Source organism: Oryx dammah, unplaced genomic scaffold (assembly GCF_014754425.2).
Source record: "Oryx dammah isolate SB20612 unplaced genomic scaffold, SCBI_Odam_1.1 HiC_scaffold_18, whole genome shotgun sequence".
NCBI lineage: Eukaryota > Metazoa > Chordata > Mammalia > Artiodactyla > Bovidae > Oryx > Oryx dammah.
In genome coordinates this window covers 99,351,144-99,364,574 of record NW_024070202.1, presented here as the reverse complement: position 1 = coordinate 99,364,574, position 13,431 = coordinate 99,351,144, and the positions used below count along the sequence as shown (strand labels likewise).

The window sequence follows — 13,431 nt, the reverse complement described above, 5'->3', positions numbered from 1 at the left end:
AAGTGCGTGGGTCTGCCGTTCTCTTGTACTTCTGTACAGGACAATTTAGGATTACCTCTGCAGTGGAGATTAATGATGAGGATGGGAAGAAGGGTGGTGGCTCCAATAAGCGCAAACAGGGGAAACGAGATAACAGTCACTTTTCGAAAAACAAACGCTAATTCAGTATCTAATTCCCACCCTAGATCAAATCCCGCGCTCCTCCTACCCCCGAATCTGCCTCTACCCCGCCCTCTCTGATACCTATGGTGGGCGGAGCAGAGAAAAGACTTTCTCGGCTCCCCCCAAATTGGTTGCGCCCGCCCCGAGTTTTGGTTTCCCATATTTGAGCAAACACTGAGGAAACGGAACCGCTAACGTAGGCCGCCGACCAAATGACAGCGGAGCAGCACACACGAGGGCCGAGAAGGAAGCAAAACACGAAAAAAGGCAATAGTATAGCAGCCACGTGAGGCAGGCGATGCCACCCGCCCTCCGAGTGAGAACTTCAACTCCCGGCTTGCAGCTGGACGGTTACCCTCCTAGAACTACAACTCCCAGGGTGCTGCGGGAGCGGCCACCCGCCACTCCTCCCGCCCCTCCCCCGCCCCTCCCGGCCGGATCGGCGTGCGCCTGCGCACGGGAGGCCGGAGGAGTCTTACCCTAATGTAAGATGGTGGCCCGTCTGGCTGTGGAACCCACCGAAAGCTGAGAGTCTGTCTCTCAGCCGTAAAGGTCGGACTCGCTGAAGCAATCAGACTCGGTTCTGAAGAGTTTTTTTCCCCGACACTCGTTCAGTGGTCTCTCGTGAGGACGCGGCAGCGCGTGGAGTCGGCTAAGGGAAAAGCGAGGCAAGGCAGGCGGGTGAGTCTATGCGGGGCTGGGCTTTAGGGGAAACCCAGGGCTGACCGGCTACGAGAGAGCGGAGGCTTCGCTGGAACTGTGCAGGCCGCACCCCCCTTTCTCCCCACCCCCCCCGCCTCATCTTCACCCTCCTCCTTCTCGGTCTTCCTCCTCCTCCTCCTCTTCCTCCCTCTCCCCTCTACGCCACAGCAGTTAGCACCAGGAAAAGGGAGCGGGGCAGAAGGCAGCGCGGCGGCGAGCGCCGGCTGCTTCGAAAATCTCTTCAATTGGGCAGCTGAGGCGGCTGCTCGTCTTCAGCGCTTTCCTCTACATTTTTGTAGGAGCAGCAATCTTAAGTCTCAGGACTCCTTGTTTTCCCAGCCCCCTTGCCCCTCTCTGACGTCCTTTCCCAGTGGACCCCGTCTCCCAGGACCAAAGCCATCACTCCCACTCTGACCCGTGCCGCTGCTGCTGCTCATTAATCCTACTGCTCGTTGCCCACTCGTCCTTCTGCTTGTTTTTTTTTTTTTTTGCTACCACTCTGGAGTTAGCCTTTGCCCCCCTCTGTTGCTTGCAGTCAGCCCCTGAACCTGTCTTGCTACCCTGGAGCTTCTTCCGATTTGCTGTCTTTCCTTGAACCACATCTGTCATTTTTAAAGCTGCCCCTTAACTATCTCGATTGTGCCGCTGCTCGTTCTAACCCACCTGTTTCACAGCTTTCTTGGGTATTGTCCTTTCCTTCCCTCTTTCCTAACTGATTCTTTCAGCATACTCTTCCAGAAAAAAAAAAAAGAAAGGGACGCCCCGTGTTGGCCCCTGAAAAGTCAAGGAAGTTGGGAAGTGAATGAAGTGAGGTAGGATACTATTAAACATTTTGAGTGAAGATCGTTTATTCAGGCTACTGCGGAGAGGAGCGTCTTCGTTTTGCTCCCAGTGATCAATTTGTGGATTATTTGCTCTGTTGGGACGTGGTTTTGTTTTGGTTTGTTTTTCTTTTTTCATTTTGGACCGGTTTCTTCATGATACCAGACGTTCTTCTGAATTGCATCTCCCCAGGACACTTAGTATGGGCTCTGATTATACCAACAAATATTAGCCTAAGCGTTTAAAAATAAGATAAATCTGGCACACAATCAAATTCATCTGTAAGCTTCACAAGCAAATATAAGTGGTATTTTGATTATATGCAGGTTATATGTGGATTACGGATTCCTTCCAAATTGAGAATTGATTATTGACTCAGTTTTATTGATGTTCAGCTTAATTGATGACATTTTATTTATAGTTTGAGTGGAAATTTCCTCTCTGGCTAATACCAGATTGACTTAATATTTTTGGATTTGGTAAGTTCTTTCTTTTAACATTTCTAGAATGGTAGGTATCAGAATACATTATCTTCTTTTGAAAACCATTAGATATATAAGCAAAAGAAAAGTCGATTTTTTTCTAGAACAAAATCCCTCATTTTTTTCATAGGAAAGAAGGGGGCTGGGAAAAGAAATGACAAAGCTGTGCACATAAATGCATTTGGTAACACTCACTGTCATTATTGTTTACATTAAGAAACAGAAAGCTAGAAGCCAAGGGTGGCTTATGATGTCTGTTTTGATGATAGCGAAATTAAAATGTCCTGAGTAATGGCATAAAGTGAAGAAGGAGCTTTTGCTATAATCAGACTACTGTGAAGTAAAGAATTACCAGAAAAATAGACAGGATTACATAGATCAGATACATACATCTCAGATTTAAACATGAATAAGACATTGTATTCATGAGATATGTATAAAAATATTAAAAGTCATAGTAGCAATCTCATGCAGCAATATACCTCTTACTTGCAAAAGTAATAATTCCTCGTGTAAATATAAATACATACAGCTGCCCTTTAAATCACTTTTGGAGATTACTGCATTAATTGTGATTTTTACAGATTTTATCTGTAGTACTTGAGGAATCTTATATTTGACATTACATTCACTTGATTGTGGTAAATGGTCTGTTTCATCAAATGTAAACCAAGGTTAGGAAAAGATGTTTATAAAGCCACTTAAGCCACAATTTGGGGAAACTGAATTAATCCCTACTCTTTTGAGATTTAGAAGCAATTCATGTAGCAAACCTTGTGTTGAGTTATAACCTGAGCTTTTTTTTTTTAAGTATTACTTTTAGTTTGTATTAGTGGGAAAATATTTAATACAATTGATCTTCAACTCTAAGCAAAAAATACATTTCATTTTTCTTTGTAATACACTGGTGGAGAAGCTTTCTACTATGAAAAATCCTAATGGGTTTAGAAACCTTTGGCAGTCATGCTTTGCTGAATTGTAAGCAATGTATTCTAGGAGAGGACTGTCTGGCAGAAGAAGGTAAATGGTTTTAATATATCTTTTCTTTTGTAAAGCTATTTTGCTTCAATAAAAAATGTTCTCAAGTAGTTTTCTCCACTCTATACTTTCTTTACCTGCAGTCATCAAATTCTTATTTTCAGCACTGTGAAGTCAAAATGAATTCACTTTGGGATCTTTAACACATCTGAAGAAGATAATCTAAAGTGCTTTGATATTTTGATAGGAAATAGCTGAGATTTCAAAATATTTCTGTATGGTTTATTGCAGCTTCCTAATTTTATGGGGTTTTTTTGGGGGGGGAGGGGGATAGTTTGAAATACTTTCTGCTGGGTTCAGTAGTTGAATTCTTCAATTGAATAGATTATTTCTAAAGGAGGGTTTTTGAATGTGAATTACTTAAGGTTAACTTATTATAAAATTTGTTTATATAAAGTTCTGTAGACAAACCTTTTATGAGGGATAAGACTATAACCACATGGCAAAGTACAGAAAAATTGTTTTGTGATTCCCTTCAACTTCAGTCTGAATGGATCATTAGTGATAATTTGCAGTTTATTACTTTGTAAAAGAAAGAGAGCATTGCTTAAGGATGAACATCTTGCATTAGGGGAGTTTTATTTTTAAGATGATGTTTTATATCTATATATTAAGTTAATGAAAAAATACCTTCTCAGTTTAACCACTATGATTTTAGAAATCTTCCCTTTCTCTCGTTCACTACTCCTGTCTTAAGGTGAAGCCACACTACTGATTAAAACATTTTTTTTTTTCTTTTTGGTGCCTGCAAATAGCACTTGATTGAATCTGTTTCAACTCAGTGTTGCTATTTTTATAGACCATTCAAGTGAATAGAAAGTTTTAATTTGTGAAAACTTAAGCATTTGCTGAAAATTCAGTTTTTTGTCATTAGGTATACTACTGTCTTGACTTTTTGTGAAGGAAGTTACATTCATCTCAGCTGGTTCTAAAGAAAAATCGTAGGGAAATAGGTTATAGAGATTTTTGGTGCTCTAGAAATAGTGTAACTAGAATGTACTACATACTTTTCTCAAAGGATTTCTTAATCTAAGTGGAACTTGTAAATGGTTTTCATCCCACTGGAGTAGCATGTATTGGATAAAATTTGTTAACACATTTTGAGATTAAAAAAAAAATCTGTGTTTAACTCAGATATTAGGAAAAATGTGCAAATGGCCCATTCTGTGTGGTAATACCCATGATATTTTAAAAAGTTATGTTTTTTCTCAAAAGTCAAGAGTATACAAATGATAAAGATGGGCATTATTTACTCACTTAGTGATGTGATGAAAGAATATAAGTGGGACCTTTAATCCTATATTTAGTGGTTTTCTGAAAATGTTTTTGATATTTATGTGGTTGTCTTTATTAGAAAAGATTGTGTGGTAAATGTCAACTTTTTCAGGTGTAATAATATTAATCCAATAGGTTTTGTCTCATTTCTTTTTCATAGCATGATTCTTGTATTTTTTAATGAGAAAGAAGTTTATAGAAGGGAAAATTTCAACACTCTTTTGGCCCCTTAGATTAGCTTTCCTATCTAGCAGTTTTTCTTTTACTGGAAGAGGGAAATTACATGCTACTGAAAAGAAGATCATTACCTTTACTTGCTAGGAAAATGAAACTTTAAAGATAGGGCAAGTACAAGGCAATTGGAATATGTTTATTTTTCTTCTAAGAAGTTTATTTGTGAGTGTGGTTTCATTCTTTCTAAACTCTGTTTATATAAGAAAGTTGTCTTATTTTAAACTTTAACTGTATTGGGTGATGGACAGATGATGTATTGCTGTTAGGATAAAGCTTGCTATTTATCTGTTGTTCAGTTGCTCAGTCGTGTCCGACTCTGCGACCCCATGGACTGCAGCACACTAGGCTTCCCTGTCCTTCACCATCTCCTGGAGTTTGCTTAAACTCATGTTCAATGAGTCAGTGACGCCATCCAACCATCTCATCCTCTGTCCCGCCCCTCTCCTCCTGCCCTCAATCTTTCCCAGCATCAGGGTATATGAGATATCTGTTCGCTGTCACTGGGTTTTTAGTTATGGTATCTGAAACCTATCCTCTTGAATATTTAGAGAAATTGTGGAGAAGAGGAAATCAAAATAATCAGATTAGTGTGTATATATGCCTAAAACTAGTTTGGGAGAAAAAAAAGTCAAGGCAAAGAAGCAGTGTAGTTAGAATAAAATGTCAGCATGTAAAGATAGTAGGTGTATGTATTACTGCTTTTAAAAAGAGTTAGTTAATGATGATGTAGAGAAATGGCGGTTGAATTTTGATAAGTAGCTGTAGACTGAACTACCAAAGGGGTGGAGCATTCCTTAGTAGCAGCAAACAGATGCATTGTCATTAAGGCAAATATCTGAAATTTCTTAAACATAATGTTCAGTTCTCAGAATAAAGAGGAAGTGCTTATTTTTCTGATTATTTAATACTCTATTAAGTCAGTCTCTTAAGAGCAATAGTGTCTTCAGATTGTGAATTTCTTGAAGTAGCGTTGACTGATTTGGCTTATTGAACGTTGATTGTAGCAGCCTTTTTTTTTTGCCTTTTGTATTTTGCTTTTTTTAAAAAAAAACAGCTGATTTTCAGCTGTTGTTTGGGTGGGTCCTTTTGTGAATGCTGTAATTGAATGAGAATTTGAAATATAAACAGTATTGCTTTTGGTAGTAGATTAATTTTTCTTTTGATGGTGATCCCTTCCATTTAGATTTTTTTCTTTAATTTTTAAATTAATTCTTAGTTGAGAATTAGAATCATACAAGTTCCTTGCCAAGCTAGATCTTTCCAGAATATTTTTCTTACTTTAACTAGGGGCCTGAGTATTTGTTGGGTAAAGAAAAGTGGTATTCTGTGCCTTGGTTTTGTCATTTAAAATAAACTATAGACTTATTAGTGTTAAAAATAAAAAAAAATTATTGTGGAAAATTTTAAACAGAAGTAGACAGTGTCACTTCAAAGATCAATTTGTAATCAATCTGGGTTCACCTGGTGCCTTCACTTAGTTTACTCCTTGTCCCCCTCCTCTTTGACCTGGATTATTTTGAAGCAAACCCTCATCTTCACAGTTATATCATATGAGCTAGAAATCTTTTGACATAAAAATCTTTTTTTTTTTTTAAGCAAGATTATTCAGTCAGTTTGTCAAATAGTCTTTAAGTATTTATTACAGATGTGCTTCTTGGGAAATGGTTCAGCCTCTTCTAAGAGTTTATTTTCTTGTTGGGTGTACTTCCATAATTATTAACTAGCACTATCCAAAACATAATACATCTAATGCTTTGATTCATAGGTCTGAGTCCAGTATGTTAGTGTAGGGATATTTAGAAGTAGGGCTTCTTGAGAAGGTAGGACTTGAATAAAGAATATGTACTGTCTGTATAGGCAGAGCGTCTTCAGAAGGAGAACATTCCATACATTCCATGTGGAGCATGGAAGCAGGAGCAGACACGTTGATGGGGACCAGCATGATGTGAGAGTGAGAGGACTCTGATCTCAGTGGGATAAGGTGCTAATTTCTGAGAATGGTGTCAGAGAAATTAGTATACCAGAGTCGGGCTAGATTATGAGGTGTATTCAGAGTCAGGTTGAATCTGATCTGCTAAATAGTAAGGAGCCAGTAGGTTGGTTGGGGCAGAAGATGACATAGTGAAAGTACTCTCTAGAAAGATCCCTCCTTCAGTAGTGTGCAGTGTATTTTGGGGTGGGCAGTTGAGTTGAGTGAGAAAAATTAATGAGTAGACTACAGAGGTAAGGTACCATCTGAGAGATGTTGGTGTGACTTCTCATAGATTCCATCTTCTCTTCAGTCCTTTACATCCAGAAATGACAACAAGGTTTTGGAGAGTAGAGAACTGAAGAAATGTAGTCTCTTTGTATTTGATAGTAAACTGCAATTTGTTATCCAAGCACAGCTTTTGGAAAGGAAGGGATGCATGATTTCTCAAAATAACAATCTCAAAAAATTTCAGCAGAAAATAACCACCAGTGTTTTCAAATAATTTTAGTTATGTGTTCGCTGAGAAATAAGAGTTTAGAAAATAAAATCTTTATTACATGATGATAAGATGGAACATATTCCATCTGTAAAATAGGAATTGATGCCTCATCTGCTTAAATGTGTATGAGTTCAGGATTATTAGGAACTGTATGTTTGAACAGCTTGTAACCAATATATATTATTGGGTGTCTTTAAAGTTTAATAGTGACCTGATGAAAGCAGAACGAATGGCATAAAATTCTGATGAATAGAACCCTAATATTGTCAACCCCAAGCTCCCGTAAGGATGAATAAGGATAGGTCAGCAGGCCAAAGAAGAATGTAGGGCCATTATTAAGTGAAAGTTTATTCTTTGATTTATTTTGATTATACTTTGTTTTGCAGAGGTATTCTAAACAGATCTGGTTAAACAACAGGCTTATTTGGATTTTTTTTTTTAAGTTCTGAGACCCTTGAAGTTATTCTTTTCTTTGTTTTGGTTTGTTTACTCTTCATTAAACCAACTTTCTTCATCTATTGTGTATTTCTTGATAGCATGCTTGCTTTGTTTTGTGAAGGAAAATTTCATTTTGTATCTTAAAGCAATGGGGAAAAAGTAGATTTCTTGTTTTGGCTTTGTAAATAGTAGATGAGTAATACTGTATTTTCATTTCTTCTCTTTCTGATTCCCTCAATATGTCACATAGTCCCTTTTTACAACATTTAGCATGTAGATCTCAAGAATTATCACAATTGAGTCTGGAAATATGTCATGCTTGGGGTGCTTACAGCTTCAAAATGATTTATCAATCATTTTCTTTCCTATTATTATAAAAGATCTATCATAATGCCATGAATATTTTGGGAAATTATAATAAGAATAAAGATAATAATGTAATATAGTGTTTTGTTGGGAAGTATGTGTTTTTCATTGACGTTCCTTCCGTCCTGTACCTCCTTAATCCTGGTAATGTGACAAGAGCTATTTCTGACATTTTTCCCCTTCTTTATTTAGCAGGTTATGTGTGCTGTCTAATATGGTCACTAGAATAGAAAGCTGTTGCTTTCTCCTTTGATATATTTTAACAGAGCCTTTCATATTTTAATTTTGGATTTAAGATTGGATTGAGATCGTTTTTGCGCAGAAGAATCTTGAGGATTATGCTTCTTTCTCATTCCCAGTGTACGTGGAAAGGAAGTAAATTGTCAAATATGCAGTATAGGAGAGCCTTAGTATTTGAGAATATTTTCAGTGGTAGCTGCCAATCTATTCTTTTCCTCCAGGAACTTTTAATTTAATGCCTCGAGTATGGAGCCACGATGAAGGGGTGGTAGTGAAGTGAAAGTCACTCAGTTGTGTCCAACTCTTTGTGACCCATGGACTCTACAGTCCATGGAATTCCCCAGGCCAGAATACTGGAGTGGGTAGTCGTTCCCTTCTCCAGGGGATCTTTCGAACCCAGGTCTCCCACACTGCAGGTAGATTCTTTACCAGCTGAGCCACCTCGAGTTGGTGGCCTATCCCTTCTCCAGGTGATCTTCCTGATCCAGAAATCAAACTGGGGTCTCCTGCCTTGCAGGCGGATTCTTTCCCAGCTGAGTTACCAGGGAAGCCTGAGGGCTTGATAGGGAGCGGAGCAAATGGTTCCATGCTCCAAAAGGCTCTCCCAGATTTTAACAACATGATTTAATGTCAAATTATTAGTAATTTGCATAGCTTTATTCATATAAATCTTGGGAAAGGGCCTTTTTTGTCTGAGTGGCTTTGGGAGTGTCTTGAGTTGAGGGCAGGTACATTGCAAACCTAGGAAAAGGGAAGATAGGCAGAAAATGCAATGAAAGTCTTCAAATTCTAATAACGGCCACAGTGCATTTTTGCCTCAGGCATTGATGGTACTGGCTCCTTTGCTGCCTTTGGCTACGTACTTCAGGTTTTTCTTTTCTAAGTTAGGCTACTAGTTGGGAAGGCTGCAAACTTTAGCCTTTTCTAAATCAGATTAGCTTCCTTCTCCAGGCTTCTGCATTTTAATCTCTCTAGCTCAGAACCTGACAATTGTGTCTTTAATCTGCCAGGAAGAAGGGGGAAATGGGAAAGAGAAGAAAGTGATATGTATGATACTTCTCATCTGTTCATAAGTTGGCATAAGATTATTCTAAGATTATTTTATACAAAAACCTCTTCCTTTCATTTTTAATTGTATGTAATCAGTTATAAAATAGCTTCATAAATTTCCTAAATGAATCCTTAGAAATCTTTTAAAATGTACTTTAGCCATAGAGTTGGTGATAGGTTGCAGGGTATGGATATAAGTTAGGTGCTTAGTGTTACTTCTTTAGGAATGTCTTGTTTCTATTAAAATGTTTTCTATTATACTAGACATAGTGTAGATGTGAGTTTTGCTTCTAATAAGTAAAGCTAGTAGTCTTTGTTTGTTTAAGATAGTTACCTTCCCTGCACTGTATTCTAATCTGTTTGATCCTAATGAAAACAAGTATGACAATAAAATACTTTAATAGCCATGCTAATAAAGAACATTTGTTAGTCATATGTCACCCTATCAGTTCAGTCCAGTCGCTCAGTCGTGTCCAACTCTTCACGACCCCATGAATTGCAGCGTGCTAGGCCTCCCTGTCCATCACCAACTCCCGGAGTTCACTCAAACTCACGTCCATCGAGTCAGTGATGCCATCCAGCCATCTCTTCCTCTCTCGTCCCCTTTTCCTCCTGCCCCCAGTCCCTCCCAGCATCAGAGTCTTTTCCAATGAGTCAACTCTTTGCATGAGGTGGCCAGAGTACTGGAGTTTCAGCTTTAGCATCATTCTTTCCAAAGAACTCCCAGGGCTGATCTCCTTCAGAATGGACTGGTTGGATCTCCCTGCAGTCCAAGGGACTCTCAAGAGTCTTCTCCAATACCACAGTTCAAAAGCATCAATTCTGTGGTGCTCAGCTTTCTTCACAGTCCAACTCTCACATCCATACATGACCACTGGAAAAACCATAGCCTTGACTAGACAGACCTTTGTTGGCAAAGTAATGTCTCTGCTTTTCAATATGCTATCTAGGTTGGTCATAACTTCCTTGAAGGAGTAAGCGTCTTTTAATTTCATGGCTGCAATCACCATCTGCAGTGATTTTGGAGCCCCCCAAAATAAAACCTGACACTGTTTCCACTGTTTCCCCATCTGTTTGCCATCAAGTGATGGGACTGGATGCCATGATCTTCATTTTCTGAATGTTGAGCTTTAAGCCAACTTTTTCACTCTCCTCTTTCACTTTCATCAAGAGGCTTTTTAGTTCCTCTTCACTTTCTGCCATAAGGGTGGTGTCATCTGCATATCTGAGGTTATTAATATTTCTCCCAGCAATCTTGATTCCAGCTTGTGCTTCTTCCAACCCAGTGTTTCTCATGATGTACTCTGCATATAAGTTAAATAAGCAGGGTGACAATATACAGCCTTGACATACTCCTTTCCTTATTTGAAACCAGTCTGTTGTTCCATGTCCAGTTGTAACTGTTGCTTCCTGACTTGCATATAGGTGTCTCAAGAGGCAGGTCAGGTGGTCACTGGTATGCCCATCTCTTTCAGAATTTTCCGCAGTTTATTGTGATCCACACAGTCAAAGGCTTTGGCATAGTCAAGAAAGCAGAAATAGATGTTTTTCTGGAACTCTCTTGCTTTTTCCATGATCCAGCAGATGTTGGCAATTTGATCTTTGGTTCTTCTGCCTTTTCTAAAACCACCTTGAACATCTGGAAGTTCACGGTTCACGTATTGCTGAAGCCTGGCTTGGAGGATTTTGAGCATTACTTTACTAGTGTGTGAGATGAGTGCAGTTGTGAGGTAGTTTGAGCATTCTTTGGCATTGCCTTTCTTTGGGATTGGAATGAAAACGGACCTTTTCCAGTCCTGTGCCACTGCTGAGTTTTCCAAATTTGCTGGCATATTGAGTGCAACACTTTCACAGCATCATCTTCCAGGATTTGAAATAGCTCAACTGGAATTCCATCACCTCCACTAGCTTTGTTCATCGTGATGCTTTCTAAGGCCCACTTGACTTTGCATTCCCGGATGTCTGGCTGTAGGTGAGTGATCACACCATCGTGATTATCTGGGTCGTGAAGCTCTTTTTTGTACAGTTCTCCTGGGTATTCTTGTCACCTCTTCTTAATATCTTCTGCTTCTGTTAGGTCCAGACCATTTCTGTCCTTTATCGAGCCCATCTTTGCATGAAATGTTCCCTTGGTATCTCTAATTTTCTTGAAGAGATCTCTAGTCTTTCCCATTCTGTTGTTTTCCTCTATTTCTTTGTATTGATTGCTGAGGGAGGCTTTCTTATCTCTCTTTGCTATTCTTTGGAACTCTGCATTCAGTTGCTTACATCTTTCCTTTTCTCCTCTGCTTTTCGGTTCTCTTCTTTTTGCAGCTATTTGTAAGGCCTCCTCAGCCATTTTGCTTTTTTGCATTTCTTTTCCATGGGGATGGTCTTGATCCCTGTCTCCTTTGCAGTGTCACGAACCTCCGTCCATAGTTCATCAGACATTTTGTCTATCAGATCTAGTCCCTTAAATCTATTTCTCACTTCCACTGTATAATCATAAGGGATTTGATTTAGGTCATACCTGAATAGTACCCTATATGTATATATAAATATATAAAAATATATTTTGTCATGCCTAGCAAATATTTTCAGCAGCTTTGGAGAACTTTGAGTAACATATGATGTGTTTGTGTTTACAGATTGTGCTGTTTATAATGTACTACTAAATTCTACAATCTTTAAAATTTGGCATTATATTAAAAGCAATATTGCTCTTAGAGTAAAGGAGTTAACTTAAATGATTTCTTTTTTTTAAATACAGTTGAACATAGTTTTCATTGGCCTCTAGATTTCATTACCAGCCCTTTGAATTCCTATTTTTATTTATTGCTTCTGCTGCGAGTATTATGCAGTTTAGTATGGAACCAGGCTGCCTGAATGTAACTCTTGACTTTACCACATACTTCTGGTCAGACCTAGGGCAAGTTACTTTATCCTATCAGGGCCTTAGTTTCCCCATTTGTAGGATGCAGCCATTAAGACTGTTGTGTGGAATAAATGAGTTAATGTCTATAAAATGCATGGAATAGTGTTTGGCGTGTAGTCTTGTGTTGTATGCATTTGAGTCGTCTCTGACTTTTTGTAGCCCCATGGACTGTAGCCTGCTAGACTCCTCTGTCCATGAGATTTCCCAGGCAAGAATACTGGAGTGGGTTGCTGTTTCCCAACCCGGGGATTAAACCTGTGTCTCTTGTGTCTCCTGCATTGGCAGCAGGATTCTTTACTGCTAGCGCCACCTGGGAAACCCTTGGCTTATAGTAAGCCCTGTAGAAGTGTTTGCTGTTTTTACACATTTGAAAGGATTTTTTAAAAATCTGTTTCTGTAGACTTTTTATTCAGTATACTTTTTTGTGTCTAGGTAGTGGACATACGTTTTCAATAATTTGACCAGCTAGAAATAAAAGTAAAGTGTTTTAGGGAGTAATCCAAGTACTGACCTACCCAGGATTCTTTTGAATCAAGGAATAATAGAAAATGAATCTGGATAGGCATAATAGAAAATAATTATGAGTGTTTTAAATGAAGACAGAAATTTAGATGTGATTGGTAAGAGGGGAATCATTGCAGTCACTTCAAATTCATTTTTTTAAGTTGCGGAGAGATGTGTTTAAAGTAGTGTTTCAGTTCAGTTCAGTCACTCAGTTGTGTCTGACTCTTTGTGACCCCATGAACTGCAGCATGCCAGGCCTCCCTGTCCATCACCAACTCCCGGAGCTTACTCAAACCCATGTCCATTGATTCGGTGATGCCATCCAACCATCTCATCCTGTGTCGTCCCCTTCTCCTCCTGCCCTCAATCTTTCCCAGCGTCAGGGTCTTTTCCATTGAGTCGGCTCTTCACATCAGGTGACCAGAGTATTGGAGCTTCTGCTTTAGTATCAGCCCTTCCAGTGAATATTCAGGATTGATTTCGTTTAGGATTGACTGGTTTGATCTCTTTGCTTTCCAAGGGACTCTCAAGAGTCTTCTCCAACACCACAGTTCTGAAGCATCAATTCTTTGGCCTTTATTTATGGTCCAACTCTCACATCCATACATGACTACTGGAAAAACCATAGTACTTAGGGGGAGATGGTTTTGAGTATCTGTGGTAGCATAGATACTTGATTTTATGTGAATAAGATATTATATGTCTGTTCTGTTTATTGGTGTATCCAGAGTGA

General features: G+C 38.9%; 1 protein-coding gene across 6 annotated transcripts in view; it reads left to right on the top strand.

Moving 5' to 3' along the window:
• Positions 1–598: 598 nt before the first annotated feature.
• The window catches only part of CNOT4 (CCR4-NOT transcription complex subunit 4), a 152,064-nt gene continuing 139,231 nt past the window's right edge, over positions 599–13,431 (top strand). For 5 of the 6 annotated variants that reach the window (XM_040259943.1, XM_040259944.1, XM_040259945.1 and 2 more), the window contains exon 1: positions 617–843. The gene's annotated coding sequence lies outside the window, so the exon portion shown is untranslated. Of the gene's footprint in view, positions 844–13,431 lie in introns of all 6 variants that reach the window. The other variant, XM_040259942.1, reaches the window with a different exon arrangement.